The sequence below is a fragment of the Acipenser ruthenus genome, chromosome 23 (genome assembly GCF_902713425.1).
Source record: "Acipenser ruthenus chromosome 23, fAciRut3.2 maternal haplotype, whole genome shotgun sequence".
In the NCBI taxonomy this organism is placed as follows: Eukaryota; Metazoa; Chordata; class Actinopteri; order Acipenseriformes; family Acipenseridae; genus Acipenser; species Acipenser ruthenus.
Window position 1 is genome coordinate 17,495,735 of NC_081211.1, and position 18,775 is coordinate 17,514,509.

General features: G+C 43.6%; 3 non-coding genes across 3 annotated transcripts; all 3 read left to right on the top strand.

Moving 5' to 3' along the window:
* The first annotated feature begins 7,907 nt into the window (after positions 1 to 7,907).
* trnav-aac (transfer RNA valine (anticodon AAC)) lies at positions 7,908 to 7,980 on the top strand. Its single transcript has one exon. It is a non-coding gene; the product is annotated as a tRNA-Val (tRNA).
* Positions 7,981 to 10,282: 2,302 nt separating this feature from the next.
* trnad-guc (transfer RNA aspartic acid (anticodon GUC)) lies at positions 10,283 to 10,354 on the top strand. Its single transcript has one exon. It is a non-coding gene; the product is annotated as a tRNA-Asp (tRNA).
* A 708-nt stretch (positions 10,355 to 11,062) lies between these two features.
* trnav-cac (transfer RNA valine (anticodon CAC)) lies at positions 11,063 to 11,135 on the top strand. Its single transcript has one exon. It is a non-coding gene; the product is annotated as a tRNA-Val (tRNA).
* Positions 11,136 to 18,775: the final 7,640 nt, after the last annotated feature.

Sequence of the window (18,775 nt, forward strand, 5' to 3'; positions counted from 1 at the left end):
ATCTAGGTTTATGTTCACTTTTTTAGAGAGCACTCCCCGGCCCTCACAAGCACTGGTTTTTTATAGATGGTTCTTTTTTTCCAGTCACTTTTAAAACAGCACAGGTTTTTTTCATGTTGATTTTAATCTGTGTCTGTTTTAACCATGTACAAAGCACAATTGTCTTGGTGTTTTTAAATGTATTTTAAATGCTTTTAAAACAAAATGTATGTCTGTATGCATGAATGTCATCTTTAAAAGAAATGTAAAATGAATGAAAAAACGAATGGGTGTAAATGTAAAAAAATGTAAAATCTCAATAAAAGAGTATTTTACTAAAGATTTCCGTGGAGAGGAACATTTATGAGTTTCAACTAATTTTTTGATGCCCTGCTTTGGCGGGGCTTCCTTGTGTTGTAAAATAATAGAATTGCAGTGTGTAGTGTTGGTATGATAAATGGGCGTGCTATTCAAAGTAACATTTGTTACAGACTGCAGTCTTCTTGATCACACTAAGAAAGTGGGTGTCTTAGTTGTGTATGTATAGTAGAACCGGTTGTACTATACACCGCTAAGCCTTTTATTTATTTTGTCATGCCAGCATTCCGCCCCTTTTAGCTGGCATGACCGTTTTTGAACGGTGCCCTGGTTTTATGTAGTCTTTTTGTTTCAGTTTTATGGACTCTCTTGTTTTTGATTTATTTTGAATGTTTTATTTTGTTTTGTTTTGTTTTTTGTATCTAAAAGATTTTTAATGTTAACTATTAAAAGTTACATTTTAAGTGTTTTAAAATTTTAGAATTTTAACTCACTGTTTATACACTGTCCCTTTTCCCCTGTCCCTGTTTTAGATCTAGGTTTATGTTCACTTTTTTAGAGAGCACTCCCCGGCCCTCACAAGCACTGGTTTTTTATAGATGGTTCTTTTTTTCCAGTCACTTTTAAAGCAGCACAGGTTTTTTTCATGTTGATTTTAATCTGTGTCTGTTTTAACCATGTATAAAGCACAGTTGTCTTGGTGTTTTTAAATGTGTTTTAAATGCTTTTAAAACAAAATGTATGTCTGTCTGTATGCATGAATGTCATCTTTAAAAGAAATGTAAAATGAATGAAAAAACGAATGGGTGTAAATGTAAAAAAATGTAAAATCTCAATAAAAGAGTATTTTACTAAATAATAAAAGGCATGTACTGTAGTCAAGTGCAGGAACTGCGGCGCCCCCCACGAGACCAGCCACTGCAGAGAAGAGAGGCAGTGCAATTTGTGTGGAAAGAAGGGGCACCTGTTTAAGGACTGCCCCTCTTCCTATGCCAACATGGCCAGAGCCAGCAAGGCAAACACGAACAAGCCTAGGCCTGAGCAGGAAGAGGGAGCAAGTAACAAAGATCAGTCCACATCACCACCAACAGTATCCAAGACCCAGACTCCAGCACCACCATCATCACCAGCACATGGGAATACCCCTGGACGCGGTAAGCCAGAAGTCTGCTAACAGCTTGTCACAAAGACGGCCAGAGTGGGTGGCGTCAGACCAGACAGGAATTCAAAACAAAGACAGTGGTTGATGATGAGCTGAGTGCAATGGCTGCACTCAGCGTTTATTAACAAATAAAAGGGTTGAAAACAGCACAAAACACGGGACACGGCACTATACGCCAAAGTAAAAAGACAAACAAAACGCACTAAACACAAACGGTGCTCGGAGACAAACAAACACGGTGAGTACACACACTTATCTTCACTTTTACGATCTTTAACTTAACTCTCCTCTCTCTCTCTCCCGTTCTCCTCTTCCGAACACCTAACCACGACTGAGTGAAACTGTGCATCTATATATACTGTTGTGCTGGGATTCAATTACTAATTAATTACTCACTTGAATCCCAGCACGTGAATTCATTACGTGCAACCCCGTGCCACACATTATACACATTTTATCTGCACGTGAAGTGATGTGCCATCCTCGTGCCTAAATATAATTATACACTTTAAACACACGTGAAACACAGACCCGTTTATATCCCGTGTACCAATCTATACACCAACATTAACATACGCACGCATATACACAACACAGAACACACAAATGCACACAGGGGCGGGGCACTTTGCCACACAGCTCCAATTCAACAGACGGTAACAGCCAAAGAATGCTGTCTGTCATAACCCCCCCCCAGGACAAAGCTGACCCACACGTTCCGAGGGGCCCTGAGCAAGTTCCACCAGACTTACCTTGTGGGGAGTTGAATAGCCCCAACAACTCCAAGTACTGTGCATATAAAGACGGTGCCTTCTTGGACGAGGCAGCAGTGAGTACCTTCTCAGGGGTGATGGGAGTTGCAAATAAGCCCAAGCCCCCTCGAAGCAAGCGTAGAGCTAAGAGTAGGAAGAGTGTCCCGACCTCCCAATCATAGTCGCTATGGGGTGGACGCAGCGACTCCTTTTCTTGTTAGCTACCCTGATGGCCCTGATATGTGTGTCTGTTAATGTCAGGAGCATCAGGGAGACACAAAAAAGATTTGATGTACTAAACTATCTAGCTAACTTGAAAGCAGATCTCATCTTTCTGCAGGAGTGTGGTATTTCGTCGAGCCCTGATTATAGGGACCTGAAGGAGAGTTGGACCCTGGGGGACTCCTTCTGGTCGGGCTCCAACATAGCCAGAGCCGACGGAGTAGGTATCCTGTTTAAAAACCCATTTATTACCTCCCGCAGCAGCAGGGAGGTAGAACCTGGTAGAATTCTGAGCGTGGATGTGACATACAACAACACTCCCCTCAGACTGGTCAATGTCTACGCACCCACTAACCAAAACGAAAGAGTTCAATTTTTTCCACAGCTGCGTCCACTCCTGCTGGGGAACGTACCCGTCATCGTGTCAGGTGACTTCAATTGTGCTCTGAGGGACGTAGACCGGAGCAGGCCACGCAACGACCGCTCTAGTAGAGTTTTGTCCTCCGTAATATCTGATTTCTCCCTGTGTGATGCAGGTAAGGACCTGGTGCCTCCCTTTACCTGGGTGAGCTCATCTGGGACCTCCTTCTCCCGTATAGATCTCGTCCTGCATACCAGCTCCCTTACGAAGACGGCAGTAGACACCCAGGCCGTCTTCTTCTCTGACCATAGGCTCCTGCAGGTAACATTGCAGGTCCCTCAGACCTCCCAGATGGGGTCAGGGGTCTGGAAATTAAACATCTCCTTACTCGATGACCCCTCCATAGCTGCAGTCTATAAGAGCAGGCTTGTTGAGTGGACCACTTTGCGTGACCTATTCAACTCCCCTATAGAGTGGTGGGAGATGGTCAAAATGAGAACTAAGGGTTATTTCATAGCAGCAGGCAAGAGGAAAGCAAAAGAAAGGAGGGCCAAATATAAATACCTGAATGCTGCCCTCCAGCGTCTGAGCCTGCTTCAGCTTCGGGGGTTCCCTGTAAGCGACGAGATAGCCCAGACCAAGCTAGATCTTTCAGTGCTTTGTAGGGAGGAACAACGAAAGGTCATGCACAATGCAAAAGTGCAAAAAATGGAGGAAGACGAAAAGTGTACTCGCTTCTTCTTCCAGAAAACGAGGGAGAAGCGGCACTTGATGTCCTCCATGCTCGACAGCAGGGGGAGGATAGTAGAGGATAGTGAGGGAGTGAAAAAAGTGGTAGAGAACTTCTATAGGGACCTGTATAACATCAAAGCTACAGATGACACCCTGATAGAGTGGTTCCTGAGCCAGTTGGAGCCTGACTCAGTGCGGGACGAGGAGGAGGAGGAGAAGGACCCAGAACTCACGCTGGAGGAGCTCACCCAGGCGGTTAAGACCATGAACACCGGTAAGACGCCAGGTCCAGATGGCATCCCGGGTGAGTATTACCATCTTTTTTGGGACACGCTAAAAGTCCATTTAGCGGAGGTCTACAGAGCGGTCTACAGGGAGAAGCGGTTGGGCCCTTCTATGCGGGAGAGTGTAATTACTCTCCTTCATAAGAAAGGGGAAGTTAAAGATCTACGGAATTGGCGCCCAATCAGCCTCCTTTGCGTGGATTACAAGATACTAGCCAAAGCTCTGATGCTCCGGCTACAAGTACACCTCCCTTTGGTCATTGGCCCCGACCAGGCTTGTGGCGTCCCAGGGAGGTCCATCACGGATATTTTAATGTTAACAAGGGACATTCTGGCTTATTCTAGAGAACGGAACCATCCCCTCTGCCTGTTCAACCTTGACCAGGAGAAGGCGTTCGATAGGGTAAGCCATGAATATATGTACAAAGTGATGGACCAGATGAAATTCGCTCCTGGACTTAGGGAGTGGGTTAAAACCATCTATACAAACATTAGTACCCGAGTCTTGGTGAACAGGCACCTGACTGGTAAAATATCTATCCAGTCAGGGGTCAGACAGGGTTGCCCACTATCCCCACTGCTATATGTCGTGTGCATTGAACCCCTCCTGCAGGCAATTCGTAGGGATACCAATATAACTGGTTTCCAGCTGCCTGGATCCAACGGGGTCCAGGTCAAAACAACAGCATATATGGACGATGTGTCACTCATTTGCACCAACACATCGTCGGTACCTCGGATTAGTAATATCCTTGAGAAGTACTGCACGGCGACCGGGGCAGTGATTAATAAGTCCAAGAGCGAAGTCTACGTGTCTAAAAATTGGCAGGTAGATAGGGAACTGTCGGACATGTACCCTGTCAAAAAGGACAAAATCAAGATTCTGGGCCTCATTTTCGAGAACAATAGCTCGGGGGCCCAGAGCTGGACGGCGGCCATTAACCAGGTCCGTAAAAAGATTGGCGGATGGAGCACAAGATCCTTAACAATGACGGGTAGAGTATTAATAACCAAGTCTATACTGTTCCCCATCCTCTCTTATGTAGGAAAAATCTTTCCCCCAGACAGGACCACCAAAAAAGTGGTGGACCGCATTATCCACCGCTTTATCTGGGGCAGCAAGATGGAGAGGGTAAAGCGAGCCACTCTGAGTAAAGCCGACAAGAAGGGAGGTAAGGGGGTCCCGGACGTTGTGCAGCTCACCCGAGTGCAGGGGCTCACGCAAACTATCAAGAACATCCAGGCCCTGGACAGGAAGGTATGTTACATGAATTGTTTCTATTTTGCCACCTGTCTCAGGGCCTTGGGCCTCTGCACTATTGATAACACCGTGCCGTACTCCTGGGACCCCCCATTGTATTATAGAACCTTAAGGGACACTATATATAAATTGGGCTTAGATAAAGCAAAATTGGCCTCCTGGGAATACAAGGCTGTAACTAAATATCTTGCCGGTTCCCAGGAAATTGAAAAAGTAGCTACTTTCTCCCTCACCCAAAGCCAAAAAATCTGGGAGAATGTGTCTCACAGCTGCCTCAGTAATGTCCAGAAGGATATAGCATGGAACACCGTCCACAGTGCACTCCCCACTCGAGCGTTCATGTTCAGGAGGGGACTAGCCCAAGTAGAAACATGCCCCTATGCAAAGTGCCGCAAGAGAGAAACACCAGCCCATATCTTCTGGGAGTGTGATGTGGCTGGCAGTGTCTGGCTCTCTGTCTCTGTCTTCCTAAACAGGTTTGCTGACACGGCCAAGATGACCGCTGAGACTGTGCTCTATGGGCCTGCGGGAGGAATCACTACCAGCACAGCTAAGTGCGTTTGGCGTGTCATCAATGTTGTCAAGCAGATCCTGTGGGAAGGCCGTAACGTCTGTGTCTATCACAAGCAGGAGCTAGACACTATCACCACGACCAGAAGGGCACAAACTCTTATCAAGGACTTTGTAATTCTGGACATCCGGACCCTCGGGAAGGACAAGGCCTGCGCGGAGTGGAGGATCGCCGGACTTCAGGACGTGAAGATGGAATAAAGGAAAAAACTGGAACCGCTAGCTCCTAGGAGCGGGACTACGGGGCACCGCTAAGCCTTTTATTTATTTTGTCATGCCAGCATTCCGCCCTTTTTAGCTGGCATGACCGTTTTTCAACGGTGCCCTGGTTTTATGTAGTCTTTTTGTTTCAGTTTTATGGACTTTTATTTGATTTACGTTGAATGTTTTATTTGATTTTGTTTTGTTTTGTTTTATGTATCTTTAAGATTTTTAATGTAAACTATTAAAAGTTACATTTTAAGTGTTTTAAAATTTTAGAATTTTAACTCACTGTTTTATACACTGTCCCTTTTCCCCTGTCCCTGTTTTAGATCTAGTTTTATGTTCACTTTTGAACCTTTTTAGAGAGCACTCCCCGGCCCTCACAAGCACTGGTTTTTTATAGATGGTTCTTTTTTTCCAGTCACTTTTAAAACAGCACAGGTTTTTTTCATGTTGATTTTAATCTGTGTCTGTTTTAACCATGTACAAAGCACAATTGTCTTGGTGTTTTTAAATGTATTTTAAATGCTTTTAAAACAAAATGTATGTCTGTATGCATGAATGTCATCTTTAAAAGAAATGTAAAATGAATGAAAAAACGAATGGGTGTAAATGTAAAAAAAATGTAAAATCTCAATAAAAGAGTATTTTACTAAAGATTTCCGTGGAGAGGAACATTTATGAGTTTCAACTAATTTTTTGATGCCCTGCTTTGGCGGGGCTTCCTTGTGTTGTAAAATAATAGAATTGCAGTGTGTAGTGTTGGTATGATAAATGGGCGTGCTATTCAAAGTAACATTTGTTACAGACTGCAGTCTTCTTGATCACACTAAGAAAGTGGGTGTCTTCGTTGTGTATGTATAGTAGAACCGGTTGTACTATACACCGCTAAGCCTTTTATTTATTTTGTCATGCCAGCATTCCGCCCCTTTTAGCTGGCATGACCGTTTTTGAACGGTGCCCTGGTTTTATGTAGTCTTTTTGTTTCAGTTTTATGGACTCTCTTGTTTTTGATTTATTTTGAATGTTTTATTTGGTTTTGTTTTGTATTTACGTATCTAAAAGATTTTTAATGTCAACTATTAAAAGTTACATTTTAAGTGTTTTAAAATTTTAGAATTTTAACACACAGTTTTATACACAGTACCTTTGCCCCTGTCCCTTTAGTTTTAGATTTATAGTTTATTGTTCTGTTTTATGTTCACCTTCTGAACTTTTTGAAGAGAGCACTCCCCAGCGCTCACATACACTGTTTTTTTATAGATGGTTCTTTTTTTCCAGTCACTTTTAAAGCAGCACAGGTTTTATCATGTTGATTTTAATCTGTGTCTGTTTTAATCTTGTACAAAGCACAATTGTCTTGGTGTTTTTAAAGGTATTTTAAATGCTTTTAAAACAAAATGTATGTCTGTATACATTCCCGTAACTGCATTTACATTTCGAAGCCTGTTCAAGGAAGCCCCGTCAAAGTGCATTATGGGTATGCAAATGTTATTCACCCCTGCAGCGCCGTTTCCACCCAACAGTATTGCTCAACCCAAGGTATTCGTTCTCCAAGTTACCAAAATACGTTTTAGTATCAGATCGCTGTACCAGGTGGCACTGCCTACACAGCTCAAACAGACTCAGAGTGAATGCATTGGTGGTAACAAAAAGTTACAACAAACGCTGCTATCGCTATGATACATTTACCGTTGCATTTAAAAAAAAAAAAAAAAACCTATGGGTTTTAAACGTTGAAAATGCAACAAATGGAGACCACTGAAAAAATAATAATACAAAAAAAAAATGTTTCCGCCCGGGGACCTTTCGCGTGTGAGGCGAACGTGATAACCACTACACTACGGAAACTTCATTGAAAACATCTCTCAAGTACTGAACACAGCAAGTGCTACAGGTCGCTGGTGATGCACGTGTTTAGTTCATTTTCTAAGTACAGCCGTATCATCACTTTAATAGTCTATACTTTTCAGTGGGAATATGTCTGTTTATCCCATTTAGTAGTAGTAGCGTTAATTTGCCGATAAAATATACTGGCTAAAAACAAAACAACAAAGAATACGTTTCCGTAGTGTAGTGGTTATCACGTTCGCCTAACACGCGAAAGGTCCCCGGTTCGAGACCGGGCGGAAACAGTTTTTTTAAATTTATTTTAAAATAACAACCCGTTACAAATACATTTTGTAACAATATACTTCTTATATCATATTACACGTATCGAAAACTGCACTATAGTGCATTATTTGTATGTATTTGAAGTTCATTGTATTTGATAAGCGGTTACAGCAGTTTGTGAAATGTTTCCGTAGTGTAGTGGTTATCACGTTTGCCTCACACGCGAAAGATCCCTGGTGTGGAAACACGTGTATATGATTTCCATTACACGAGAGTAGATGTTAAAACTTCATGCTGCTTTGAACTCGGCTCTCGCCAAGATAAGCACCAACTAAGACGTAGCTTTATAGTAAACTAATGTGTTACATATGTGTCTAAAAGCCTTTTATTTATTTTGTCATGCCAGCATTCCGCCCCTTTTAGCTGGCATGACCGTTTTTGAACGGTGCCCTGGTTTTATGTAGTCTTTTTGTTTCAGTTTTATGGACTGTGATTTGATTTATTTTGAATGTCTTATTTGATTTTGTTTTGTTTTGTTTTGTTTTATGTATCTTTAAGATTTTTAATGTAAACTATTAAAAGTTACATTTTAAGTGTTTTAAAATTTTAGAATTTTAACTCACTGTTTTATACACTGTCCCTTTTCCCCTGTCCCTGTTTTAGATCTAGTTTTATGTTCACTTTTGAACCTTTTTAGAGAGCACTCCCCGGCCCTCACAAGCACTGTTTTTTTTATAGATGGTTCTTTTTTTCCAGTCACTTTTAAAACAGCACAGGTTTTTTTCATGTTGATTTTAATCTGTGTCTGTTTTAACCATGTACAAAGCACAATTGTCTTGGTGTTTTTAAATGTATTTTAAATGCTTTTAAAACAAAATGTATGTCTGTATGCATGAATGTCATCTTTAAAAGAAATGTAAAATGAATGAAAAAACGAATGGGTGTAAATGTAAAAAATGTAAAATCTCAATAAAAGAGTATTTTACTAAAGATTTCCGTGGAGAGGAACATTTATGAGTTTCAACTAATTTTTTGATGCCCTGCTTTGGCGGGGCTTCCTTGTGTTGTAAAATAATAGAATTGCAGTGTGTAGTGTTGGTATGATAAATGGGCGTGCTATTCAAAGTAACATTTGTTACAGACTGCAGTCTTCTTGATCACACTAAGAAAGTGGGTGTCTTAGTTGTGTATGTATAGTAGAACCGGTTGTACTATACACCGCTAAGCCTTTTATTTATTTTGTCATGCCAGCATTCCGCCCCTTTTAGCTGGCATGACCGTTTTTGAACGGTGCCCTGGTTTTATGTAGTCTTTTTGTTTCAGTTTTATGGACTCTCTTGTTTTTGATTTATTTTGAATGTTTTATTTGGTTTTGTTTTGTATTTACGTATCTAAAAGATTTTTAATGTCAACTATTAAAAGTTACATTTTAAGTGTTTTAAAATTTTAGAATTTTAACTCACTGTTTTATACACTGTCCCTTTTCCCCTGTCCCTGTTTTAGATCTATAGTTTTATGTTCACTTTTGAACTTTTTTAGAGAGCACTCCCCGGCCCTCACAAGCACTGGTTTTTTATAGATGGTTCTTTTTTTCCAGTCACTTTTAAAGCAGCACAGGTTTTTTTCATGTCGATTTTAATCTGTGTCTGTTTTAACCATGTATAAAGCACAGTTGTCTTGGTGTTTTTAAATGTGTTTTAAATGCTTTTAAAACAAAATGTATGTCTGTCTGTATGCATGAATGTCATCTTTAAAAGAAATGTAAAATGAATGAAAAAACGAATGGGTGTAAATGTAAAAAAATGTAAAATCTCAATAAAGATTTCCGTGGAGAGGAACATTTATGAGTTGCAACTAATTTTTTGATGCCCTGCTTTGGCGGGGCTTCCTTGTGTTGTAAAATAATAGAATTGCAGTGTGTAGTGTTGGTATGATAAATAGGCTTGCTATTCAAAGTAACATTGGTTACAGACTGCAGTCTTCTTGATCACACTAAGAAAGTGGGTGTCTTAGTTGTGTATGTATAGTAGAACCGGTTGTGCCCCACTTTCATCCAATCACTCAACCATTCGTGCAATTAGTGATGGTGGGAAGGGAAGTGAAGTCTCTGAATCATTAGGTTCGCAAAATTCACTGAGCCGAAGCAGACGAAACACTTCATGCTCTTTAGTGCCATCTCTTGGTAGATCTGCACAACTCAATACATTAAGTTTAGCACAGACCTGCACAACAGCGCCAAAATCATGTTGTGGCGGCAGCAATGAATGGGAAATCGTTTAGGGCGGTCTTCCTGTGAGTACAGAACGATTACTGTTTACGCATTCCTCGTTAGTATAGTGGTCAGTATCCCCGCCTGTCACGCGGGAGACCGGGGTTCAATTCCCCGACGGGGAGAAGTTGTTTTATTTTTTTATTTTATTTTTTTAAAACTCTCCTTAAATATTTTCCGCACAAAATGTAGTTGACAATTATTTACCAGATATGATGTATATTTGCTTTTTTTTTTATATCTATACCTATATACGTAATCCTTACCCGCCGTACCATATTTACAGTATTATTCGTTGTGTTGACTATATATTATATTATTTTACCTGTGCTTTTGTACATTTCAGAATATCATTTTTATAGACTATTTGTATTGCTAAAACAGTTTGTCCTCACTGAAATAAAGTGTTTTGTAAAAAAAAAAAAAAAAAAAATAGAAACTTAAGAGAGGCCATGGAGAGTCACTAAGGGGGCGTGACTATGACGAAAGGGGCAGCTCTGTAAATAGAAAAAGCTAAATACATAAATGTTAACAAACACATTCTTAAAAGTCGGGAGTATGTTATGCGTGTTAGGCGGACGTGATAATCACTATACTACGTATTCTGCGTCGTTATGTTTTTAGTCAGTATGTTTTACCTAAAACTCAACTATTTGAAAGTTGAACGGCAAATTAACGCTATTACAACTAAATGGGATAAACAGACATATTCTTCCCATTGAAAAGTATAGACTATTAGTGAAAATACGCCTGTACTTAGAAAATGAACACGTGCATCACCAGCGACCTGTAGCACTTGCTGTGTTCAGTGCTTGAGCGCTGTCTTCCATGAAGTTTCCGTAGTGTAGTGGTTATCACGTTCGCCTCACACGCGAAAGGTCCCCGGTTCGAAACCGGGCGGAAACAGCTATTTTTTTCTGTATTATTATTTTTCAGTGGTCTCCATTTGTTGCATTTTATTTGTGTACGGTTAAAACCCGTGGGTTAATTATGTATTTATTTTTTTTAAATGCAAGCGTAAATGTATCATAGCGATAGCAGCGCTTGTTGTAACTTCTTGTTACGACCAATGCGTTCACTCTAAGTCGAGTCTGACTGATTTCTAAGTTTGTGCTGCGTAGGCAGTGCCACCTGAAACAGTATTTATGATTTTACTAGAAAATGTGTTCAACCGGACTAATATCAATTATAGCAATCATAAGGCAGGCCCTGATTTTTTTAATTTTTTTTTTAGCACAGGAATAACTAGGCTCTCAAATTATAAATCTTCACAGAATCCTTACCTTCCAGTTACTATCATGTTACTTGGCCATGGCGGTGGTACTGTAGGCAGGACTCGGTGCTGGACTTCCGTCGCGTCCTGGTCAGCAAAGAGGGGGTCTCCTGCACTGCGCTGGAGGACACTGGGTCGAGTGTTACACTCATATGGGCCGATGTCTACCAGCAAGACCCCCGACACAGCACCACCACATTGGTGCTTTAACAGTGAAGTGATTAGAAAAACAAAATGGTTATAACTGCGTATTATTAGATGTGTTAGTAGCGTTAGAGATAAAACAATGGAACAAATTATAACTTGAATTCTGTTCCATGAACTTCAACTGTATTAGAATAAAATAGCAACACAATTACTTTATTAAATCCATTTCTAACAACCCCGAGGAGGCATCACAGCCACGATTCTTCCTACGTGGTCTCGGTGCCAAGCAGCGCCCCCTACTCCGCCAGGGAAGGACACCGTTCACCTGGGGAGGGGGTCCCTCTTGCGAGGCGACCATCTCCTCAGGGACTAAAGTAATAGTTCCTTCAACTGCCCAGATTTGCTGCTTACGTTGTTTCTTTTCCGTAGAGAGAGACAACCCGGACGTCCAGAGGCTTCTCCCACCCCAATCGGAGGAGCCAGCTGAAGGATGGCGTTCCGGCCAACCCAGGAGACTAGGAGGCACAATGCGGTGCGCTTCACAAGGACCCAGCAAGAGGAAACGGAACCAGGACTGACGAGACTGGAGTTCAGCCGGACCATTCTTCAGAGGGGTATGGGTTTTTCCCCTTCTGACTTGAATTGTTTGGTGAAATTGCCAGGGCTTAAGGAAGTGTTTGAGGTCAGTTTTAGGAACCCCCAAAAGTTACAAGAAATGTGGTCCTTTTGGGGGGAGAATAAATATCTCGCTCCATACAAAGAATTTTGTGTGGATGCACTGACAGACAGAGAAATGAAAGTTGTTACTGTCCAATTTTTCAATGAGGCTGTTAGCGACTATGATATTACAACATGGCTTAACCGCTATGGGAGGGTGTCATCAGAAGGGAGGAAAATTACAGACGAAGATGGGGTTTGGACAGGAGCCAGAAAGTGGCTGGTACGCCTCAATGTTGATCCATCGGGCATTGGAGGCGTCCGCCACATTCCAAACTCCATAGTGTTAGGGCCCAACAGAGGGCTGGTATTCTATAATGGGATGCCAAAACTCTGCAGGAAATGTGGGGAATTAGGACACCTGGCGGCCGCATGTACTGTAGTCAAGTGCAGGAACTGCGGCGCCCCCCACGAGACCAGCCACTGCAGAGAAGAGAGGCAGTGCAATTTGTGTGGAAAGAAGGGGCACCTGTTTAAGGACTGCCCCTCTTCCTATGCCAACATGGCCAGAGCCAGCAAGGCAAACACGAACAAGCCTAGGCCTGAGCAGGAAGAGGGAGCAAGTAACAAAGACCAGTCCACATCACCACCAACAGCATCCAAGACCCAGACTCCAGCACCACCATCATCACCAGCACCCCCCTCACCCCCCCGCCCCCGAGACATGTCCCGTTTTACGAGGACCCCTTCCCCCAGCCCAGAGAGAGAGTACAACAGCCACTCCACTAGCTCCTCCAGTAGCTCCTCTGATGCAGAACACGAGGCAGGGAGGGAGCCCGGACCCAGCAGCGGCCCCCCCCTGAGTAGGGCCCTCTCAGCGCCAGCACTCCCCCTCGGCTCTCGTTATGACGCCATAAGGATTGAGTCCGTGGGGGAGGAAAGCGAAAGCGACAGTGAAAGTGAGAGTGAGAAGGAGGGGAAGGGAGTGAAGAACCAGCAGAGGGTGGGGAAAAGAAAGGGTAGAGACGAGGGGGGGAAAAGAAAGAAGATCAGGATCAAAGACAGCAAGTTGCAGGTGGCCCCCATAGATCCAAAACCAGCTAATGTCCACACAAAGTCCCCAGTCTTGCCCTCGCAGGCAGAGACGGAGGCGAGTGGGACGGCTACACTGCCGCCTAGTGGGCAGGTAGCAGCCAGCCAGGGCATCCCCAGCCAGCCTTCCCAGTTGTTGGCACAAACCCTAGCACACCTCGCAGAAGAGGTGTTCACTAATGCACCGAGGGAGAGGTCGGGGTCAACACCTTCCCTGACCAGCAGTACCTCGGTAGCAATGACCCTCTTCAAGCGAAGGGCCTCCCTTCAAAGCATCCTTGACCCCCTCCCTTGTATGGGCAAAACCAGGGGCCCCCTAGAGGTTCTCCTAGATACAGCACTGGAGGACATGGGAATACCCCTGGACGCGGTAAGCCAGAAGTCTGCTAACAGCTCCAATTCAACAGACGGTAACAGCCAAAGAATGCTGTCTGTCATAACCCCCCCCCCAGGACAAAGCTGACCCACACGTTCCGAGGGGCCCTGAGCAAGTTCCACCAGACTTACCTTGTGGGGAGTTGAATAGCCCCAACAACTCCACGTACTGTGCATATAAAGACGGTGCCTTCTTGGACGAGGCAGCAGTGAGTACCTTCTCAGGGGTGATGGGAGTTGCAAATAAGCCCAAGCCCCCTCGAAGCAAGCGTAGAGCTAAGAGTAGGAAGAGTGTCCCGACCTCCCAATCATAGTCGCTATGGGGTGGACGCAGCGACTCCTTTTCTTGTTAGCTACCCTGATGGCCCTGATATGTGTGTCTGTTAATGTCAGGAGCATCAGGGAGACACAAAAAAGATTTGATGTATTAAACTATCTAGCTAACTTGAAAGCAGATCTCATCTTTCTGCAGGAGTGTGGTATTTCGTCGAGCCCTGATTATAGGGACCTGAAGGAGAGTTGGACCCTGGGGGACTCCTTCTGGTCGGGCTCCAACATAGCCAGAGCCGACGGAGTAGGTATCCTGTTTAAAAACCCATTTATTACCTCCCGCAGCAGCAGGGAGGTAGAACCTGGTAGAATTCTGAGCGTGGATGTGACATACAACAACACTCCCCTCAGACTGGTCAATGTCTACGCACCCACTAACCAAAACGAAAGAGTTCAATTTTTTCCACAGCTGCGTCCACTCCTGCTGGGGAACGTACCCGTCATCGTGTCAGGTGACTTCAATTGTGCTCTGAGGGACGTAGACCGGAGCAGGCCACGCAACGACCGCTCTAGTAGAGTTTTGTCCTCCGTAATATTTGATTTCTCCCTGTGTGATGCAGGTAAGGACCTGGTGCCTCCCTTTACCTGGGTGAGCTCATCTGGGACCTCCTTCTCCCGTATAGATCTCGTCCTGCATACCAGCTCCCTTACGAAGACGGCAGTAGACACCCAGGCCGTCTTCTTCTCTGACCATAGGCTCCTGCAGGTAACATTGCAGGTCCCTCAGACCTCCCAGATGGGGTCAGGGGTCTGGAAATTAAACACCTCCTTACTCGATGACCCCTCCATAGCTGCAGCCTATAAGAGCAGGCTTGTTGAGTGGACCACTTTGCGTGACCTATTCAACTCCCCTATAGAGTGGTGGGAGATGGTCAAAATGAGAACTAAGGGTTATTTCATAGCAGCAGGCAAAAGGAAAGCAAAAGAAAGGAGGGCCAAATATAAACACCTGAATGCTGCCCTCCAGCGTCTGAGCCTGCTTCAGCTTCGGGGGTTCCCTGTAAGCGACGAGATAGCCCAGACCAAGCTAGATCTTTCAGTGCTTTGTAGGGAGGAACAACGAAAGGTCATGCACAATGCAAAAGTGCAAAAAATGGAGGAAGACGAAAAGTGTACTCGCTTCTTCTTCCAGAAAACGAGGGAGAAGCGGCACTTGATGTCCTCCATGCTCGACAGCAGGGGGAGGATAGTAGAGGATAGTGAGGGAGTGAAAAAAGTGGTAGAGAACTTCTATAGGGACCTGTATAACATCAAAGCTACAGATGACACCCTGATAGAGTGGTTCCTGAGCCAGTTGGAGCCTGACTCAGTGCGGGACGACGAGGAGGAGGAGAAGGACCCAGAACTCACGCTGGAGGAGCTCACCCAGGCGGTTAAGACCATGAACACCGGTAAGACGCCAGGTCCAGATGGCATCCCGGGTGAGTATTACCATCTTTTTTGGGACACGCTAAAAGTCCATTTAGCAGAGGTCTACAGAGCGGTCTACAGGGAGAAGCGGTTGGGCCCTTCTATGCGGGAGAGTGTAATTACTCTCCTTCATAAGAAAGGGGAAGTTAAAGATCTACGGAATTGGCGCCCAATCAGCCTCCTTTGCGTGGATTACAAGATACTAGCCAAAGCTCTGATGCTCCGGCTACAAGTACACCTCCCTTTGGTCATTGGCCCCGACCAGGCTTGTGGCGTCCCAGGGAGGTCCATCACGGATATTTTAATGTTAACAAGGGACATTCTGGCTTATTCTAGAGAACGGAACCATCCCCTCTGCCTGTTCAACCTTGACCAGGAGAAGGCGTTCGATAGGGTAAGCCATGAATATATGTACAAAGTGATGGACCAGATGAAATTCGCTCCTGGACTTAGGGAGTGGGTTAAAACCATCTATACAAACATTAGTACCCGAGTCTTGGTGAACAGGCACCTGACTGGTAAAATATCTATCCAGTCAGGGGTCAGACAGGGTTGCCCACTATCCCCACTGCTATATGTCGTGTGCATTGAACCCCTCCTGCAGGCAATTCGTAGGGATACCAATATAACTGGTTTCCAGCTGCCTGGATCCAACGGGGTCCAGGTCAAAACAACAGCATATATGGACGATGTGTCACTCATTTGCACCAACACATCGTCGGTACCTCGGATTAGTAATATCCTTGAGAAGTACTGCACGGCGACCGGGGCAGTGATTAATAAGTCCAAGAGCGAAGTCTACGTGTCTAAAAATTGGCAGGTAGATAGGGAACTGTCGGACATGTACCCTGTCAAAAAGGACAAAATCAAGATTCTGGGCCTCATTTTCGAGAACAATAGCTCGGGGGCCCAGAGCTGGACGGCGGCCATTAACCAGGTCCGTAAAAAGATTGGCGGATGGAGCACAAGATCCTTAACAATGACGGGTAGAGTATTAATAACCAAGTCTATACTGTTCCCCATCCTCTCTTATGTAGGAAAAATCTTTCCCCCAGACAGGACCACCAAAAAAGTGGTGGACCGCATTATCCACCGCTTTATCTGGGGCAGCAAGATGGAGAGGGTAAAGCGATCCACTCTGAGTAAAGCCGACAAGAAGGGAGGTAAGGGGGTCCCGGACGTTGTGCAGCTCACCCGAGTGCAGGGGCTCACGCAAACTATCAAGAACATCCAGGCCCTGGACAGGAAGGTATGTTACATGAATCGTTTCTATTTTGCCACCTGTCTCAGGGCCTTGGGCCTCTGCACTATTGATAACACCGTGCCGTACTCCTGGGACCCCCCATTGTATTATAGAACCTTAAGGGACACTATATATAAATTGGGCTTAGATAAAGCAAAATTGGCCTCCTGGGAATACAAGGCTGTAACTAAATATCTTGCCGGTTCCCAGGAAATTGAAAAAGTAGCTACTTTCTCCCTCACCCAAAGCCAAAAAATCTGGGAGAATGTGTCTCACAGCTGCCTCAGTAATGTCCAGAAGGATATAGCATGGAACACCGTCCACAGTGCACTCCCCACTCGAGCGTTCATGTTCAGGAGGGGACTAGCCCAAGTAGAAACATGCCCCTATGCAAAGTGCCGCAAGAGAGAAACACCAGCCCATATCTTCTGGGAGTGTGATGTGGCTGGCAGTGTCTGGCTCTCTGTCTCTGTCTTCCTAAACAGGTTTGCTGACACGGCCAAGATGACCGCTGAGACTGTGCTCTATGGGCCTGCGGGAGGAATCACTACCAGCACAGCTAAGTGCGTTTGGCGTGTCATCAATGTTGTCAAGCAGATCCTGTGGGAAGGCCGTAACGTCTGTGTCTATCACAAGCAGGAGCTAGACACTATCACCACGACCAGAAGGGCACAAACTCTTATCAAGGACTTTGTAATTCTGGACATCCGGACCCTCGGGAAGGACAAGGCCTGCGCGGAGTGGAGGATCGCCGGACTTCAGGACGTGAAGATGGAATAAAGGAAAAAACTGGAACCGCTAGCTCCTAGGAGCGGGACTACGGGGCACCGCTAAGCCTTTTATTTATTTTGTCATGCCAGCATTCCGCCCTTTTTAGCTGGCATGACCGTTTTTCAACGGTGCCCTGGTTTTATGTAGTCTTTTTGTTTCAGTTTTATGGACTTTTATTTGATTTACGTTGAATGTTTTATTTGATTTTGTTTTGTTTTGTTTTATGTATCTTTAAGATTTTTAATGTAAACTATTAAAAGTTACATTTTAAGTGTTTTAAAATTTTAGAATTTTAACTCACTGTTTTATACACTGTCCCTTTTCCCCTGTCCCTGTTTTAGATCTAGTTTTATGTTCACTTTTGAACCTTTTTAGAGAGCACTCCCCGGCCCTCACAAGCACTGGTTTTTTATAGATGGTTCTTTTTTTCCAGTCACTTTTAAAACAGCACAGGTTTTTTTCATGTTGATTTTAATCTGTGTCTGTTTTAACCATGTACAAAGCACAATTGTCTTGGTGTTTTTAAATGTATTTTAAATGCTTTTAAAACAAAATGTATGTCTGTATGCATGAATGTCATCTTTAAAAGAAATGTAAAATGAATGAAAAAACGAATGGGTGTAAATGTAAAAAAAATGTAAAATCTCAATAAAAGAGTATTTTACTAAAGATTTAAAAGATGTAAAATGAATGAAAAAACGAATGGGTGTAAATGTAAAAAAATGTAAAATCTCAATAAAAGAGTATTTTACTAAAGATTTCCGTGGAGAGGAACATTTATGAGTTTCAACTAATTTTTTGATGCCCTGCTTTGGCGGGGCTTCCTTGTGTTGTAAAATAATAGAATTGCAGTGTGTAGTGTTGGTATGATAAATGGGCGTGCTATTCAAAGTAACATTTGTTACAGACTGCAGTCTTCTTGATCACACTAAGAAAGTGGGTGTCTTAGTTGTGTATGTATAGTAGAACCGGTTGTACTATACACCGCTAAGCCTTTTATTTATTTTGTCATGCCAGCATTCCGCCCCTTTTAGCTGGCATGACCGTTTTTGAACGGTGCCCTGGTTTTATGTAGTCTTTTTGTTTCAGTTTTATGGACTCTCTTGTTTTTGATTTATTTTGAATGTTTTATTTGGTTTTGTTTTGTATTTACGTATCTAAAAGATTTTTAATGTCAACTATTAAAAGTTACATTTTAAGTGTTTTAAAATTTTAGAATTTTAACTCACTGTTTTATACACTGTCCCT